General features: G+C 44.3%; 1 pseudogene; it reads left to right on the forward strand.

Annotated features, from left to right (window-relative positions):
* Positions 1 to 1466: 1466 nt before the first annotated feature.
* On the forward strand, positions 1467 to 1800 carry LOC112635346 (annotated as a pseudogene).
* Positions 1801 to 19927: the final 18127 nt, after the last annotated feature.

Genomic DNA, 19927 nt, shown 5'->3' on the forward strand with positions numbered 1-19927 from the left:
TCTCACTGCTATAATTTTTGCAAAGGTGTTTCAGGATTGAAATTTATCATCCCTCTCTTTCATGACCCAACTGGGGTTACCCAGACCTTCATCCCCAAGGAGTATAGGTGTTAAGGGACCCTTGCCAGGTCACAGTTGTAACTGCCCATTAATAGTCATCCCAAGCATGAAAGTATCAAATGACACACAATGAATCTTCTGGGTTCCAGACATTTTGTCTGCTGCACCTGTTGAGAAGCAGCTACCTTAATTTCCCAGAACAATCAGAAATGATTATCCCAGGCAGTGCAGTAACTCCCTTCTCTGGTTGTCACTTCAATAATACAAGGAACTCAAACTAAGTACTATATAGTCACAATATCCAATTCAGTGGAATGCTTACTGTGTCCCCAGGCCTAAGAGTTCTTCCAGAAATTAGAAACTCTTATCCTACAGAGCCCAAGGTTACAGGGATGAGAAGCGCAAAATCTGCAAGTGGGTCACTGGGTGCAGTTGTGAGAAAGGTTAGCCCCTGTTTCCCAACCCCAGTATACTAACTAGAGAGGCATAGTACAGTATATCACTTCTTAGCTCAAGGAATAAGCCACATCCTTCAAGATAGGCCATAGCTGCGTGTATTGGCTCACACCTGTAATCCCAACACATTGGGAGGCCGAGGCAGGGAGATCACTTGAGGCCAGGAGTTTGAGACCAACTTGGCCAAAGTGGCGAAACCCCATCTTTACTAAAAATACAAAAATCAGCCGGGCGTGGTGGCACATGCCTGTAATCCCAGCTACTTGGGAGGCTGAAGCATGAGAATCGTTTGAGCCTGGGAGGTAGTGGTTGCAGTAAGCCAAGATCCCACCACTGTACTCTAGCCTGGGTGGCAGAGTGAGACTCTGTGTCAAAAAAAAAAAAAAAAAAAAAAAAAAGGCACCTATCCTGCAAGATATACTTTTCCAGCACATTAACTGGGCCTTCAACAGATGCTATTAAATGTACATTTTATTATTATGCAGATACAGTGAGGCCAATATAGGAGGCAGTTGACATTGAAAAGATAGTATCTTACTATGCCCAAGAGGAGGGGGCACACCAGGCCATGCATGGCCACATAGGGGAAGCACCAGTGTCAGAGGCATTTGAACCAGAGTGACTCAATCTTTTTTTTTTTTTGAGACAGTCTCACTCTGTTGCCCAGGCTGGAGTGCAGTGGCACAATCTCGGCTCACTGCAAACTTCGCCTCCGCAGGTTCAAGCGATTCTCCTGCCTCCGCCTCCTGAGTAGCTGGGACTACAGGCGTGCACCACCACGCTCAGCTAATTTTTGTATTTTTAGTAGACATGGGGTTTCTCCATATTGGTCAGGCTGGTCTCAAACTCCTGACCTCAAGTGATCTGCCCGCCTCGGCCTCCCAAAGTGCTGGGGTTACAGGCATGAGCCACTGTGCTCTGCCTGGGAACAGGACTTCTAAAAGGCAGATATGTCTGGAAGGCTGTGGTCCTAAGGCCCTTTTTGCTGGCTATAAGCGGGGTCTCTGGAACCAAAGGAAGCACACAGCTCTCCTTAAAACTGAAGATGTTTATGCCCAAGATGAAACTGAATTCTGTTTGGGCAAGAGATCTGCTTATTTATACAAAGCAAAGAATAACACAGTGACTCCTGGTGGCAAACCGAACCAAACCAGAGTAATCTGGGGAAAGGTAACTCAGACCTTTGGAAACAGTGGCATAGTTTGTGCCAAATTCCAAAGCAATCTTCCTGCTAAGGCCACTGGACACGGAGTCCATGTGATGCTGTACCCTTCAAGTATTTAAACTAATGAAAATTAAATAAAAGTGGATTTGTGCTCTTGTAAAAAAAAAATCGGAAACATACAGTTAATATAACAGGCCGTCCCATTATTCTATCAGACCAGTTATTTCTGAATGATAGGTACATGGTAAGATCAGTGAAGCCCATGGCCATAGGCCCATTATCATGTCACACCACACTTTCTTTGCTGTAAAAGGAGTCTCTTGGTTCCCAAGATTGTGTGTGATAGTGATATGGTTTGGCTGTGTTCCCACCCAAATCTCACTTTGAATTGTGATAATCCTCAAGTGTCAAGGGCAGGGGCAGGTGGAAATAATTGAATCATGAGGGGAGTTTCCCACATACTGTTCTCATAGTAGTGAGTAAGTCTTATGAGATATGATGGTTTTGTTTGTTTTTATTTTCATTTTTATTTTTGAGACAGAGTTTCACTCTTGTTGCCAAGGATGGAGTGCGATGGTGCGATCTCGGCTCACTGCAACCTCTGCCTCCTGTGTTCAAGTGATTCTCCTGCCTCAGCCTCCCAAGTAGCTGGGATTACAGGCATGTGCCACCACGCCCGGCTAATTTTTTTTTTTTTTTTTTTTTTTTTTTGTATTTTTTGTAGAGACAGGTTTTCTCCATATTGGTCAGGCTGGTCTCGAACTCCCGACCTCAGGTGATCCGCCCACCTCGGCCTCCCAAAGTGCTGGGATTCCAGGCATGAGCCACTGTGCCTAGCTTTTTTCCTTTTCTTTTCTTTTCTTTTTTTTTTTGAGACAGAGTCTTGCTCTGTCATCCAGTCTGGAGTGCAGTGGTAAGATCTCAGCTCACTGCAACCTCTGCCTCCCAGGTTCAAGTNTTTTTTTTTTTTTTTTTTTTTTTTTGTATTTTTTGTAGAGACAGGTTTTCTCCATATTGGTCGGGCTGGTCTCGAACTCCCGACCTCAGGTGATCCGCCCACCTCGGCCTCCCAAAGTGCTGGGATTCCAGGCATGAGCCACTGTGCCTAGCTTTTTTCCTTTTCTTTTCTTTTCTTTTTTTTTTTGAGACAGAGTCTTGCTCTGTCATCCAGTCTGGAGTGCAGTGGTAAGATCTCAGCTCACTGCAACCTCTGCCTCCCAGGTTCAAGTGATTCTCCTGCCTCAGTCTCCAGAGTAGCTGGGATTACAGGTACACACCACCACACCCGGCTAATTGTGTATTTTTAGTAGAGACAGGGTTTCTCCATGTTGGCCACGATAGTCTGGATCTCCTGACGTCAGGTGATCTGTCCACCTCGGCCTCCCAAAGTGCTGTGATTACAGGCATGAGCCATTGCGCCTGGCTGATCTGATGGTTTTATAAATGGTAGTTCCCCTGCACATTTTCTCTGTTGCCTGCCACCATGTAAGACGTGACTTTGCTCCTCCTTTGCCTTCCATCATGATTGTGAGGCCTCCCCAGCCATGTGGAACTGTGAGTCCATTAAACCTCTTTCCTTTATAAAGTGAGAACAGTGTGAGAACAGACTAATATAGATAGATAGTATGCCACTATATGACATCTGCAGACCACCAGATGCTGGTGCTAGTAGAGACACTTGGAAAGGGGAGGCAAACCTGCTTAAGGGATCAATTTAAAGCTTAAAAGGATAAATTTCTAATTCTCCAAAGTGAGAGGGGCAGACAGATGTCCTGGACCTACCACCTGGTGGCCATGCTGATCTCTCTGAAGATTGGGGCCATATTGATCCCTCCTGCCAACAGTTGGATACTTAGCAATGGCAAACCTAGGGCATCCTTGGTGGACCCATGTTGTTGGATCCACACATAGTCTCCATCCCTCCCATCATGGCCACTTTGTTCATGGGCCCACATTGCAAGCTGTGAGGGCGTCAGACAGTCAGATCCATTGGAGATAGAATGTCTAATTTTTTTTTTTTTTTTTTTTTTTTTTTGAGACGGAGTCTCGCTGTGTCGCCCAGGCTGGAGTGCAGTGGCCGGATCTCAGCTCATTGCAAGCTCCGCCTCCCGGGTTTTTACGCCATTCTCCTGCCTCAGCCTCCCGAGTAGCTGGGACTACAGGCGCCCACCACCTCGCCCGGCTAGTTTTTTGTATTTTTTAGTAGACACGGGGTTTCACCGTGTTAGCCAGGATGGTCTCGAACTCCTGACCTCGTGATCCGCCCGTCTCGGCCTCCCAAAGTGCTGGGATTACAGGCTTGAGCCACCGCGCCCGGCCAAATTTTTTTTTTAATTATTATTATACTTTAAGTTCTAGGGTACATATGCACAACATGCAGGTTTGTTACATATGGATACATGTGCCATGTTGGTGTGCTGCACCCATTAACTCGTCATTTACATTAGGTATTTCTCCTAATGCTACCTCTCCCCTCTTCCCCCACCCCACAACAGACCCCAGTGTGTGTGAATATCTTATTCTTTTTGTTTAACCAGTATGTGGCCTTTTACATAGTGGTTGCTCAATAAATATTTTTGAATTTGATTTATTTATTCAACATTTGTTGAACTCCTACAATGTGATAGACAATGAGATAGGTTAAGAATACCAACTTGCTTTGGGAGGCCAAGGCGGGGGGATCGCCTGAGTTCAGGAGTTTGAGACCAGCCTGGGCAACATGGTGAAACCCCGTCTCTACTAAAATACAAAAAATTAGCCAGGCGTGGCGGCGTGTGCCTGTAATCCCAGCTACTCAGGAGGCTGAGGCAGGAGAATTGCTAGAACCCGGTAGGCAGAGGTTGCAGTGACCCAAGAGCACACCACTGTACTCCAGCCTGGGTGACAGTGCAAGACTCCGTCTCAGAAAAAAAAAAAAAAAAAGAATACCAACTTGGTTTGCTCAGATGTTAATGCAAAACAAAATAAAAAAAAATAAAAAATATATATATACCAACTAAAGTATCTGTCCTGTGTTGCAGGTTGGGGTCTCTGGACACAGACACTGAGAAGGAGTTTGGGGGAAAAGGTGTTTAAAGAATGGAAAGAGGCAGAAGTCAGTCTGCAATGCAAGCCTAACAGAGTATTGGTCAACCCAGCAGGAAACTCCTGGGGCAAGATAGCCATCTCTCTCTTTTTTTTTTTTTAACTTTTTTTTTTTTTTCCCCTGAGACAAGGTTTCACTCTATTGCCTAGGCTGGCATGCAGTGGCACAATCACAGATCACTGCAGCCTTGAACTCTGGGGTTCAAGCAATCCTCCCACCTCAGCCTCTCGAGTAGCTAGGACTAAGGCGTGTACCTCCATGCTTGGCTAATTTTTTAAATTTTTTGTAGTGACAGGATATCGTTACGTTGCCCAGGCTGGTTCTGAACTCCTGGGCTCAAGCAATCTTCCCACCTTGGCCTCCCAAAATGCTGGGATTACAGGCATGAGCCACTGTGCACAGCCTAGCCATCTCTTTATATGCCCTCATCCTTCAGTCCAGATGTAGGCTGCCCTAGGAAGGGCCTAACCTTAAATGAGGCTGACCCTAAAGGAACTGCCAGCTGGAGGCCATCTCCTGACCACACTCCCCACAGCTGGGTGGCAAGTTCTTCCTTAAAGGATTTGAGTAGCATATGTCTGTGTCTACCAGAGTCCACCTCTTGCTATGCACAGATCCAGGCCTCCATATACTTTCAGGGACCAGCCCCTCCCTTCCATGGGTCCAGTGGGCCCTTCTTCCTTTTTTTTTTTTTTTTTTTTTTTTTTTGAGATGGAGTCTCGCTGTGTCACCCAGGCTGGAGTGCAGTAGCACAATCTCAGCTCACTGCAACCTCTGCCTCCCGGGTTCAAGCGATTCTCCTGCCTCAGCCTCCTGAGTAGCTGAGACTATAGGTGTGTGCCACCATGCCTGGCTAATTTTTGTGTTTTTAGTAGAGATGGGGTTTCACCATGTTGGCCAGGCTGGTCTTGAACTCCTGATCTCAAGTGATCCACCTGCCTCAGCCTCCCTAAGTGCTGGGATTACAGATGTGAGCCACTGTGCCCGGCTATGGGCCCCTCTTCCTAAGGAAGAACTCAGACAAAGATTACTGGGATGAACCACAGCCTTTGCCACTGCGATTGGTCTCAAGGTTGCAATTCACATTTATTCTCTCTTTCCTCTACTACCCATTCTAGATGCCTCCCCAAGCCTCAGCTACTACCTTTGCTGGATTTAGTGTCTTAGCTGGTGATATGATTCAAACTCTCATCTCTAGAGCTTAACAAGCAGGACATTTTTTAGGGAGCATTCTCAGCATCAACATCTGTGGGGGAAGTGAAGGAAGCAGGATTGGACAGAAAGAGAAGTTGGGATATATCACAAGTAGATTTCAGCTGACACCACAGGGAGCTTTGAAGCTGTGCTCATCTATCAGAGCTGTCTCTGCTGGGACAAGAGGACCAGGCTTTGATTATCTCTGCCTCAGCCTCTCCTTAAATACAGGCTGCCATGGGAGATTGAATGTGATGCTGGGTGTGATGCCTTTCTTCAGCCAAGGGCAATTTCCAGAAAGGGCTGACAGCTGAGACTGGCAACTGTGGCATCTGCCAGCAGCATTCCCAGAGGCTAGGGCAAAAGTCCTTCAGTCCTAAAGGGGAGATTGGAGTGGCGCCAACCACAATAAATTCCATCCACATCCATGACTCAATTCTTGTCTTTCTTTGCCTCTCCAGCTCCTTATCGGAGTTGTCCCTCACTAACTCCTCTTTCCAGATTTCTTTTTTATTGTGGTAAAATACACATAACATAAAATGTACCATCTTAGTCATTTTTTTTTAATGTATTTACTTTTTTTTGAGATAGGGTCTTGCTCTATCACCCAGGCTGGGGTGCAGTGGCATTATCTCAGTTCACTGCAATCTCTGCCTCCCAGGTTCAAGTGATTCTCCTGCCTCAGCCTCCCGAGTAGCTGGGATTTCACCAAACGGAGTTTCACCATGTTGGCCAGGCTGGTCTCGAACTCCTGACCTCAAGTGATCCAACTGCCTTGGCCTCCCAAAGTGCTGGGATTACAGGCGTGAGCCACAGCGCCCGGCCTTATTTACTTTTTTGAGACAGGGTCTCTCCCTATTGCCCAGGCTGCAGTGAAGTGGTACAATCACAGCTCACTGCAGCCTCAATCACCTGGGCTCAAACAATTCTCCCACTTCAGCCTCCCAAGTAGCTGGGACTACAGGCACAAGCCACCAAGCCCGGGTAATTTTTGTATGTTTTGTAGACACAGGGTCTCACTATGTTGCTCAGGCTGGTCCTGAACTCCTGGGCTCAAGCAATCCTTTCACCTTGACCTCCCGAAGTGCTAGGATTACAGGTGTGAGCCACCATGCCCAGCCCATCTTAGCCATTCGTAAGTGTACGGTTCAGTGGTATTATGTGAATTCACATTGCTATGAAATAAGCCTTCAGAGTGCTTTCATCTTGCAAATCTGAAACTCCACGCCCATTAACAAGAACCCCCCAATCTCCCTCCCCCCAGAGTCTGGCAACCGCCATTCTACTTTGTGTCTTTATGATTTTGACCACTCTTCATACCTCATGTAAGTGGAATCCTACTGTAGTAATATTTTTGAGAATGGCTTATTTCCTCACCATAATGACATGAAGTTTCATCCATATTGTACTTGTTAAAATTTTCCACCTTTCAGCTACTGTGAATAATGCTGTTATGAACATGAATACATATCTCTTCCAGTTCCTGCTTTCAACTCCTTTGGATATTCCTTTATCGACAATGTTTCTATCCAAGATGGGTTTATCTGTCATTGGCTTAATTTATTTTAGGCCCAGATAGAGGTGAGGATGAACTGTCTACTGTTTCCGTAGAGAGGCAAGTCTGATAAATCAGAACACTCTGGGCCAGGCACAGTGGCTCATACCTGTAATCCCAGCAATTTGGGAGGCTGAGGCAATAGGATCACTTAAGGCCAGGAGTTTGAAACCAGCCTGGACAATATAACAAGACCGTGTCTCTACAAAAAAAGTGAACACCCTAGTTGGGTCAGGTTGATCAATATAAAACCTGGTTCATGATTAATTTTGAGCCAACATATGCCATCCAATAGTTTCTGTTTTATCCACCAAAGAAAAAGAAACCACCCATAAAGGAAATTTCCCACATGCTGCTGCAACCTTCTTCACCTTTTGTTATCCCAACTCCCAAGGTTAGTTAATCACAAACAGAACTTTGAGAAACAGCCTTTATGATGAAAGAAAATAAGGCTAAGAGACAGGCTCATTAAATGAGACATTAGGCCGGGCGCAGTGGCTCACACCTGTAATCCCAGCACTTTGGGAGGCCAAGACTGGTGTATCACTTCAGCCCAGAAGTTCAAGATGGGTCTGGGCAACACAGTGAAACCCCATCTCTACAAAAAAATACAAAAATTAGCTGGGTGTGTTGGCATAAGCCTGTAGTCTCAGCTACTTGAAAGTCTGAAGTGGGAGGATTGCCTGAGCCCAGGAGGTTCAGGCTGCAATAAACTGAGATTGCACCACTGCACTCCAACCTAGGCAACACAGCAAGACCCTGTCTCAAAATAAATAAATAAATAAATAAATAAATAAATAAATAAATAAAGGCCTGTGCCACCACAGCTGGCTAATTTTTGTATTTTTAGTAGAGATGGGGTTTTACCATTTTGGCCAGGCTGGTTTTGAACTCCTGACCTCAAGCGATCCACTTGCCTTGGCCTCCCAGTGTTGGGATTACAGGCATGAGCCACTGCACCCAGCCAGCCTCAGATTTCAAATAGCAAAAAAATGAAAAGTGTGCTCCTTATGAATTTCTAAAAAACAACTCAGGCTTCCGGTCTAGGATCTTTAAATTTGGAAGAACACATACATGTCAGGGTTTATTTCTTCTCTTTTTTGTTAAGGTTAAACCTAATCGGCATGATTCAAACCAAAAGTTGAAAGAGGCGTCAGGTCTTTTGAGTTTTACTTCACTGCAGGTAGCCAGCTGGAATGGGAAAGTGATCAAAGTAAACTTAAAACCTTAGAATTCATTTTCTTAAGGAAATTCTTAACTCGGAAATTCACCCACACAGAGCTATGTGCGAGTGGATAATTGATACTGAATACATTAATGGCAAAATTGTCTTCATGCTTCCTAAAATAGCAGAATTGTACCATGGGTAGTTGGAAAGAAGGCTAAAAAATAAATAACAGAAAGATCTTCATACCGCAAAAGACTCATTTTTTTTTAGAGACAGGGTCTCACTCTATCGTCCAGGCTAGGGTGTGGTGGTACAATCCTCCTGCCTCAGCCTCCTGAGTAGCTGGGACTACAGGCGCATGGCAGTTCTCTGGGATAATTATTTTTTACCCTTTTTTTTTTTCTTTTTCTTTTTAGATGAGGAGTCTAATTATGTTGCCCAGGATGGTCTTAAACTTCTGGCCTCAAGTGATCCTCCTGCCCCAGCCTCCCGAGTAGCTGGGATTACAACAACGAACCACCAGCTTTTTTAGCCAGCCAGCTAAAAAACAAATTTGTTTTGTAAGACAGGGTCTCACTTTGCCACCCAGGCTGCAGTGCAGTGGCACGAACACAGCTCACTGCAGCCTCAACCTCCTGGGCTCAAGCAGTCCTCCCACCTCAGTACCCAAAGTAGCTGGAACTACAGGCACATACCAGCATGCCTGGCTAATATTTTCTATTTTTTTGTAGAGACAGTTTTGCCATGTTACTGAGGCTGGTAAAAGACTAATTTTTAACCAGCATTTGTAATGATACTAAATGACTATGCTGGACCTCTCAAGAATGTGTTCTGAAAAGATCAGTCAACCCTAAAGGTTACATTGTTGGGTTTCAATTTTTAGTGAGCTGTAGGATACCAACTTTGGTAAAATTATCTTCTTGGGATATCCATTTTTGTGAGAGCAATTGTGTGTGCTGCTGTACCTGTTCTGTATTGTATCAGGGTTCTGTACCTTAGATGATTTGCCCGAGGTTCATTTCAGTAAGAAAAAGAAATTGGCAAATAATAATAAAACACAAACAAACCCAGTACATCTCTTTCTCCACAGTTCTCCCTTTCAACATTGGTCTAACCATGGACAAACATAAAATATTCCCTTTAGCAAAAATGAGATCATCTGTCATTTTCAAAAGAAGCTATTCCAGTAAACAAATGAAATAACCAAAAGCAAGGAAAAAAAAAAAAGCCAGGTTGAAAAATTTAGGTTTCTGAGTTTCTGATCTTGTGAAAGCTTCCTAGCTTACTGAGACAGTTGCTGCTGATTTGACATCCTACTCAAACAATTCCCTCATTGAATCTTTCTGCTCTTTCTCCTTTGATTCCTGTATTTGCAACCACCCAAAAGTGGGTGCCAGTCATGGAGAACTTCAGGGGAAAAGTGAATGAAAAGCAAGTGAGGTTGGCAGCCCGGGCCCATACAAGTAATGTACTCTTCACTCTTCTCCAGGTAGCTTCAAAACAGAAAAGTTTCCCTCGAACCTGTAGCCCCAGCTACTCAGGAAGCTGAGGTAGGAGGATCGCTTGAGCCCGGGAGGCTGAGGCCGCGGTGGGCTTTGACCTCACCACTGTACTACAGGCTGGGCGACAGAGTGAGACCCTGTCTTAAAACAAACAAACAAACAAACAAAAAAATAAAACAAAAAGCTCCTTCCTTCCTTAGGAAATTGTCAGAGGTTGGTTTCCTATAGTAACAGTTTGTGGTCATACCAAATTTGGAACACAAGAGTCTAATGAGATTCCACAACCTAGCTTGAGTCCTGGAGACTTAATCTTAGCCTTTAAGTCAAATTCCATTTGTATAAAAAGAAAAGTAATTTTTATCATGGAAGTTGCAGCTGTCTTTGATATAAAATTGTACCCTTCACTTTTCACTTTCAAAACTTCCTCTCACTGAAACAAACCATCCAGATTTATTTTTAGATATCTCAAAGAAGCCCAGTTACCATAATAACCTAAGTGTTAAATTAAAGGCAAGAACTTTCTGTAAATATTGTTACTACAGGTTGACATAAATTACCAATATAGCAGATGAGCTTAAGTCATCACAGATTAAATTCTGCTTTTATGGTTAATTAGAATGATAAACTCATTTGTGTATCATTCATTCAAATCTGGATGTTCATCAGAACCACACCCAAACCATCCTATTTAAACCACATTCTAGCCTACCACCCCAATTTTTAAAGCAGCCCAGAGCCTGTAAAGTTGGTAAATAATTCTGGTGTCTGGGCTGGCAGTGGCTCATGCCTGTAATCCCAGTACTCTGGGATGCCAAGGTAGGTGGATCGCTTGAACCCAGTAGTTCAAGACCAGCCTGGTCAACATGGTGAAACCCTGTCTCTACTAAAAATACAAAAAATTAGCTGGAAATTGCTTGAACCCAGGAGGTGGAGGTTGCAGTGAGCCGAGCTCAGGCCACTGCATTCCAGCTTGGGCGACAGAGCGAGACTTCATCTAAAAAAAAAAAGAAAGAGTAATTGATCACCACCTTCTGTAAAATAGCAGAGTATGTTATTACTTCTCTCAGGTTAGATAATCCTATTCACTCACATTTTCTTTTTTTTTTTTTTTTTTTTTTTAAAGACGGAGTCTCGCTGTGTTGCCCAGGCTGGAGTGCGGTGGCCGGATCTCAGCTCACTGCAAGCTCCGCCTCCCGGGTTTACGCCATTCTCCTGCCTCAGCCTCCGGAGTAGCTGGGACTACAGGCGCCCGCCACCTGGCCCGGCTAGTTTTTTGTATTTTTTAGTAGAGACGGGGTTTCACCGTGTTAGCCAGGATGGTCTTGATCTCCTGACCTCGTGATCCGCCCGTCTCGGCCTCCCAAAGTGCTGGGATTACAGGCCTGAGCCACCGCACCCGGCCTTCACTCACATTTTCTTTGTAAATTCCATTTAGCAATTTTTAGCCATATTTTGAGTCTCTGAACCATTGGCAAGTTTTGGTGTATGTATTAACACATAATTAGAAAATAACTATTAACACATAATTAGAAAGTAACTAGAAAATAAATGGCAACTAGTCCAGCTCCCTGCTTCAGTTCCCCTGGGCTAAGCCTAATTTTGCTCCAGAAGAAACAGTCAGTACCTGTCCCAGGCTTTGATCAGCTTTATTTCATGTTATTATTTCTGCCCCACTAAGCCCTGAAATATCTTATAGAGTGGTTATCACCCATGCCTGAGCCCCTAATTTAGCCCCAGAATTTCCCCAGTCTCACCCAAACTCCTGAAAATGGCATAAAATTCTCTTTCTGACATGGGCCTAAGACGGTGAAACCCCGTCTCTACTAAAAAATACAAAAAACTAGCCGCGCGAGGTGGCGGCGGGCGCCTGTAGTCCCAGCTACTCAGGAGGCTGAGGCAGGAGAATAGCGTGAACCCGGGAGGCGGAGCTTGCAGTGAGCTGAGATCTGGCCACTGCACTCCAGCCCGGGAGACAGAGCGAGACTCTGCCTCAAAAAAAAAAAAAAAAAACCAAAGAAATAAGCCAGTCACAAAAGGGCAAATACTGTATAATTCCACTTACATGAGGTACCTAGAATCAAATTCCTAGAGACAGAAAGTAGAATGGCAGTTGTCAGAGCTGGAGGGAAAGGGAAAAGGGGAGTTATTGTTTAATGGGGACAGAATTTCAGGTTTCTTTCTTTCTTTTTTTTTTTTTTTTGAGATGGAGTTTTGCTCTTGTCACCCAGGCTGAAGTGCAATGGAGGGATCTCAGCTCAATGTAACCTCCGCCTCCCAGGTTTAGGTGCTTCTCCTGCCTCAGACTCCCAAGTAGCTGAGACTATAGGCACACACCACCATGCCTGGCTAATTTTTGTACTTTTAGTGGAAACTGGGTTTCACCACGTTGACCAGGCTGGTCACGAACTCCTGACCTCAGATGATCCGACCGCCTCAGCCTCCCAAAGTGCTGGGATTACAGGCGTGAGTCACCGCGCCCGGCCAGAATTTCAGTTTTTCAATATGAAAAGAGTTCTGTGTATGAATTTTGGTAACAGTAGCACAACAATGTGAATATTCCTAACTAATTAACTCCACTTAAAAATGGTTAAGATGGGGCCAGGCGCAGTGGCTAATGCCTGAGGCAGGTGGATCACTTGAGTTCAGGAGTTCAAGACCAAGCCTGGCCAGCACGGTGAAATCCCATCACTGGGGTAATTTTAAATGCAAAAATTAGCTGGGTGTGGTGGCGCATGCCTATAGTCCCAGCTACCCGGGAGGCTGAGGCAGGGGAATCGCTTGAACCCGGGAGGCAGAGGCTTCAGTGAGTCGAGATTGTGCCACTGCACTCCAGCCTGGGTGACACAATGAGACTTCATCTCAAAAACAAAAACAGGGGCCAGGCACAGTGGCTCACGCCTGTAATCCCAACACTTTGGAAGGCCAAGGCAGGCGGATCATGAGGTCAGGTGTTCGAGACCAGCCTGATAAACATGGTGAAACCCTGTCTCTACTAAAAATACAAAAAAAAATTAGCCAGGCATGGTGGCAGGCGCCTGTAATCCCAGCTACTCAGGAAGCTGAGGCAGGAGAATTGCCTGGACCTGGGAGGCAGAGGTTGTAGTGAGCCGAGATCATGCCATTGCACTCCAGCCTGGGCAACAGAGTGAGACTCCATTTCAAAAAAAAAAAAACAAAAAAAAGAAAAACAGGAAGGAAGGAAGGAAGGGAGGAAGGGAGAGAGGGAAGGAGGGAGGGAAAGAAGAGAGGGAGGGAGGGAAGGGAAGCGGCAAAAAAAGGCCAGAAGGAAGGAAGAGAAAGAAAGAAGGGGGGAAAAAAAAGGCCGGGTACGGTGGCTCACTACTGTAATTCCAGCACTTTGGGAGTTTGAGGCGGGCAGATCACAAGGTCAGGAATTCGAGACCAGCCTGGCCAACATGGTGAAACCCCATCTCTACCAAAAATACAAAAAAATTAGCAGGGCATAGTGGTGCATGCCTGTAGTCCCAGCTACTCGGGAGGCTGAGGCAGGAGAATCCCTGAACCTGGGAGGCAGAGGCTGCAGTGAGCCGAGATCAGGTCACTGCACAGAAAAAAAAAAAAAAAAAAAAAAAAAAGCTTCTCTATGTTGACTTATGCCTTTTGTTTTTTGTTTTTAATCCTGAGCTGTTTTTGCAAGGCCAATACATCAGCTCCTATATTTGCCCTCGTATTGTAGTGCAACTGGTTTGTCCTGTTGAATTTCATCCAATCTGAGACTCCCTATTTTTTTTTTTTTTTTTTTTTTTTTNTTTTTGTTTTTAATCCTGAGCTGTTTTTGCAAGGTCAATACATCAGCTCCTATATTTGCCCTCGTATTGTAGTGCAACTGGTTTGTCCTGTTGAATTTCATCCAATCTGAGACTCCCTATTTTTTTTTTTTTTTTTTTTTTTTGAGGCAGAGTTTGCTCTGTCACCCAGGCTAGAGTGCAGTGGCGTGATCTCGGCTCACTGCAACCTCTGCCTCCTGGGTTCAAGCGATTCTCCTTCCTCAGTCTCCCAAGCAGCTGGGACTAGGGACTACAGGTATGCGCCACCACGCTCAGCTAATTTTTGTATTTTTAGTAGAGATGGGGTTTCACCATATTGGCCAGGCCAGTCTCGAACTCCTGACCTTGTGATCTACCCGCCTCGACCTCCCAAAGTGCTGGGATTACAGGCATCAGCCACCACGCCCTGCCTGAGACTTCCTATTATGTGGTGTCATTGTATCAGCTATACCATAGAAATGTGCAACATGGAACACAGCATCTCAAAAATACACTACAAACAACATTACTACTTGCCAATTAAAAGAACAGACTTTCAATCAAGTTTCATGGTTGATAAAGCAATTGGATATTGGGTTGATATTAACTTTGACAATTTTAACATACTTGGTTTTTTTTTTAGATTTGCAAGAAATACATCTACCAGCTGGGTGCAGTTGAACAAAATCATTACAGGATTAGCAGTTTTCTGACCCACTTACTAAAAAGAAGCTGAATCACTAAATTGAGACCCCAGGGAAATGCAGATTTATACCTTTGATGTATTTCCTGATTTTTCTTAAATTAAATTCTATAATCAGTTTTTGAGTCTTTGCCATCTTTCTTTTAATTGGGTGATTTCATATGCCTTCTTGAATATAAGCCTTCTCAAAGTTTTGATTTTCTGTAAATGCAAATGCATAATAAAACACGCATATAGCTTTGTTCTATGCAATTATTTTCTAAACCCATCAGGAAGGCCTGCTTCTTTGCATAATCCCTTCCTTTATTAGATAGGGAGTGGGTGGGAGAAACTGGCTGTCAGGAAGAGGAGTCCTATGCACTTTGCTATAGATGGGAGTTGAGGAAAATGGGGAAATGGTCACTTGACCCACAGGCATGGAACCCTGTTTAGTTCCCTGTTCCACTGCCAGGCCTACCCCAATGGTTTTCCAAACACAGAGGACGATCTTCCTCCTCCTGTCAAGTATTCTCATTTCTTCTCCTGTGTCAACTGTAGCTTTCTCTAGGATGCTTTCTGCTAGATGAGGAAGAACTTTACATTTTCAATTCCACTGATATATTTGTCATCAACTCACTCTTTTTTTGTTTGTTTTGTTTTGTTTTGTTGAGGCAGGGTCTCATTCTGTCACCCAGGCAGGAGTGCAGTGGTACAACCTCTGCTCACTGCAGCCTCGACCTCCTGGGCTCAAATGATCCTCCCACCTCAGCTTCTCAAAGTACTGGGATTACAGGCATGAGCCACCGCGTCTGTCTGAACAGCTCACTCTCATCATTGCTGTGTATATTGATTTCACGCTTGCCTTATTTTCCTATATAGGTGAGAGGTCCTTGGCCATAGCCAAATCAAAGGTCCTAATTATCTGATTCTCGCTATTTTTCCAGTTTTCCTGTTTCTGGCAAGACACCATCATTCTGTGTGTTGTCCACATTGGTAACCTCAGAGGCATCTCTGAATCTTCCTTTTTCTTCACTCTCACTGTGTAATGACCAATCAGACTCCAAATTTAGCAATTATTTCTCTTGTTTATAACATCTCTGACCTCTTTTTTCCATTTCCATCAGAACTTCCATCTAGATTCTTCCAGCAGTGTTGTAATTGTTCTCCCTGACTCCTGACTCTCACCTTGAATCTATCTTTCACACCAGTGCCAGGTTAGTCTTCCTGAAGTACAGATTTATTCAGCTTTCCTCACAGTTTCAGCATGTCCAGTGGCTCCCCATTATGTCTACCACTATCTCCCTTCTCTGAATTAATTAATTAATTAATTAATTAATTTATTTATTTAGAGGAAGGGTCTCACTCTGTCTTCCAGGCTGAAATGCAGTGGCAAGATCTCAGCTCACGGCAGCCTCCACCTCCTGGGCTCAAGCAGTCCTCTCATCTCAGCCTCCTGTATAGCGGAGACTACAGGCACATGCCACCATGCCCAAGTAATTTTGTATTTTTTGTAGAGATAGGGTTTCACAGGTTGGGTGTGGCGGCTCATGCCTGTAATCCCAGCACTTTGGAAGGCCAAGGTGGGTGGATTACTTAAAGTCAGGAGTTCAAGACGAGCCTGGCCAACATGGTGAAACCCCATCTCCACTAAAAACACAAAAATTAGTCAGGCGTGGTGGCACGCACGTGTAATCCAAACTACTCAGGAGGTTGAGGCAAGAGAATAGCTTGAACGTGGGAAATAGAGTTCGAAGTGAGCCAAGATTGCACCATTGCACTCCAGCCTGGGTGACAGAGTAAGACTCTCTCAAAAAATAAACAGATAAATAAATAAATAAGATACGGGATTTTGCCATCTTGCCCACACTGGTCTTGAACTCGTGGGCTCAAGCAATCCTCCTGCCTCAGCCTCCCAAAGTGCTGGGATTTCAAGCATGAACCATTGCCCCCGGTCCTGTTTATGTTTTTTTTTTTGTTGTTGTTGTTCTTCTTCTTCTTTTTTCCTTTTGAGACAGGGTCTCATTCTGGAGTGCAGTGGTGTGATCTCGGCTCACTGCAGCCTTTGCCTCCCGGGCTCAAGCGATCCTCCTGCCTCAGCCTCCAAGTAGCTAGAACTACAGGTGTGCACCACCATGGCCAGCTAATTCTGGTTTATGTTTTCTATTGTTTACTAAATTATAAACATTTCGAGGGTAAGGATCACAGTGTACACATATTTGTTTCCCCCACATACTGTCCAACTTATCACATAATAGCCTCTATGTGATAAATGTTCTGTATGAGTATAGAGGTTAATACAAACTATTGTAATAAAAAACCATTGTTGGTTTTTTGTCTTTAACATCTTATTAGTAACCTCTGACTGTGTCTTAGCAATGTACTAAGTGCTTTAGACACATTATTAATCATCATAAAAATGTATCAAGTTCCTACCAGCCTGGACAACATGGTGAACCCCACCTCTACAAAAAATACAAAAATTAGCCAGGTGTGATGGTGCCTGTCTCTAGCACCAGCTACTCAGGAGGCTGAGGTGGGAGCATGGCTTGAGCCTGGCAGGCAGAGGTTGCAGTAAACAATGATTGTGCCATTGCACTCCAGCCTGGATGTCAGAGTAAGACTCTATCTCCAAAAAAAGTATCAAGTTCCTATTATATGTTAGGAACTGTGCTGGACCTTAAGACCCACTAGTGACAAAATTATTGACTTACATAGTGCATAGAAAGGTTAACTAACTTTCCTAGGGTTATTTTGGCTAGTCACTGAGGGAGCCTTGACTTGAAACCAGAGCTTACTCTAGAAACCATGTTCTTAACCACTATATTAAATTTCCTGTTGTGTGAATTATGGACATGTCTTGGTGAGGCCATGTTCATTTTGCCCATACTCTTTTTTTTTTTTTTTTTTTTAGACAGAGTCACGCTCAGGTGTGAGCCACTGCGCTCGGCCCACACTCTTACACAAACACTGATGGAATACTCCTTGAGGATGAGAAATCGTGTTTTCTAAAATTTTTTTTTTTTTTTGATGGAGACTCACTCTGTCACCCAGGCAGGAGTGCAGTGGTACGAACTCGGATCAATGCAACCTCTGCCTCCCAGGCTCAAGTGATTCTCCTACCTCAGCCTCCCGAGTAGCTGGGACTACAGTCATGAGCCACCACACTTGGCTAATTTTTGTGTTTTTTTGTAAAGACAGGTTTCACCACGTTGACCAGGCTGGTCTTGAGCTCCTGACCTCAAGTGATCTGCCCACCTTGGCCTCCCAAAGTGCTGGGATTATAGGCGTGAGCCACCGTGCCCAGCATGTTTTCTAAAATTTTCTAAAATCTTGAAATTCTCATATAATGATATAATAATACCAAACCCCACCAACCTTCAATGGTGTCTCAATAAATACTGGTCAACTGCCTTGGTAACTATATAATTCAATATATTTCTTTATAGTTTAGAAACTTTAAAAAATTATTTTGCTGGCTGGGTGTGGCAGCTCATGCCTATAATCCCAGTACTCTGGGAGGCCAAAGTGGGAAGATTGTTTGAAGCCAGTCGTTTGGGACCTGCCTGGTCAACATAGTGAGACCCTATCTCTACAAAAAATATTTTAAAATTAATTGGGCGTGGTGGCACATGCCTGCAGTTTCAGTTACTTGGGAGGCTAAGGCAGGAGGACTGGTTGAGCTGAGGAGTTCAGAGCTGCAGTGAGCTATGATTAAGCCACTATACTCCAGCCTGGGCAACAGAGCAAGACCCTGTCTCTAAAAAATATAAGTATAGGCTGGGCGAGGTGGCTCAAGCCTGTAATCCCAGCACTTTGGGAGGCCGAGGCGGGTGGATCACGAGGTCAGGAGATCGAGACCATCCTGGCTAACATGGTGAAACCCCGTCTCTACTAAAAATACAAAAAACTAGCCGGGCGAGGTGGCGGGCGCCTGTAGTCCCAGCTACTTGGGAGGCTGAGGCGGGAGAATGGCGTGAACCTGGGAGGCGGAGCTTGCAGTGAGCCGAGATCACGCCACTGCACTCCAGCCTGGGAGACACAGCGAGACTCCATCTCAAAAAAAAAATAAAAATAAAAATAAAATAAGTATAGGCCAGGCACGGTGGCTCACACCTGTAATCCCAGCACTTTGGGAGGCTGAGGCAGGCGGATCAAGAGGTCAGGAGATCAAGACCATCCTGGCCAACATGGTGAAACCTTGTCTCTACTTAAAATACAAAAAATTAGCCAGGTGTGGTGGCGCACACCTGTAGTCCCAGCTACTTGTGAGGCTGAGGCAGGAGAATCGCTTGAACCCAGGAGGCGGAGGTTGCAGCGAGCTGAGATCGTGCCACTGCCCTCCAGCCTGGGCAATAAGAGCGAGACTCCATCTCAAAAAAAAAAAGAAAAAAGGAAAAGAAAAAAAATGTGTGTGTGTATATATATATATATATATATATACACACACACACACACATATATATATATATACACACACACACACATTACTTAATGGGAAAATTAACTATTAAGATAGTTCCATTACACCAACTATCTTTACAGAACATTTAATATGCATATATATCCCACACCTACACATGTGCCCCCCACACAAACATAGCTACATTTTCTAGGACATGCGATTAAATTTTGACCCTTTAGAAGATGACAATTCCTCTGATCATAGGAAGGCACCATGAAACCCATAGAGGCTTTTTACATAAAGTTAGAAGGGTAGCAGTAGCAATGCTAACAAAACCATGGAAAACAGATTCACAGGACATTTTACCTACCCACCAGCAAAAGTTTTTAGTTATCCTGGGACCTGGATGAGATACAATGTCCATAATCAGTTTACTCTGAAATTGACAAAGAACACTAATGGGAGGAAATTCACTTAAGAAACAGTGTTAGTATGAGCAGTATCAATAGGTATAAATAACTTGCCTGCCAACAGATTAAACCAGAATGTAATGTGGAAGGAATAAGATATAACAAATGTTTGGCAAATTCTTGAGATGAAAAAAAACTAGGAAATGTTTTAAAATAGCTGGAGATGAATGATACATGTAGCAAAACACATCAACAATGTATTTAAAGCCAAGATCATTGAAAAGAAGCAGGAAAACATGAGCACATAGAAAATGAAACCACAAATCTTTCTAGATGTGGGCACTGGAAGAACCAAAAATAGCCAACCTGAGCATAAAGCAGTCATTTTCTGATGAGTTTGGGCAACGGCGACAGCCAAATCATTCTAAGAGGGTAGGGGAGAGTAGAAAGCAATTTAGTTAATGTTGGCAGCAATCGCCTC

This window comes from Theropithecus gelada, chromosome 11, assembly GCF_003255815.1.
Source record: "Theropithecus gelada isolate Dixy chromosome 11, Tgel_1.0, whole genome shotgun sequence".
Classification (NCBI taxonomy): domain Eukaryota; kingdom Metazoa; phylum Chordata; class Mammalia; order Primates; family Cercopithecidae; genus Theropithecus; species Theropithecus gelada.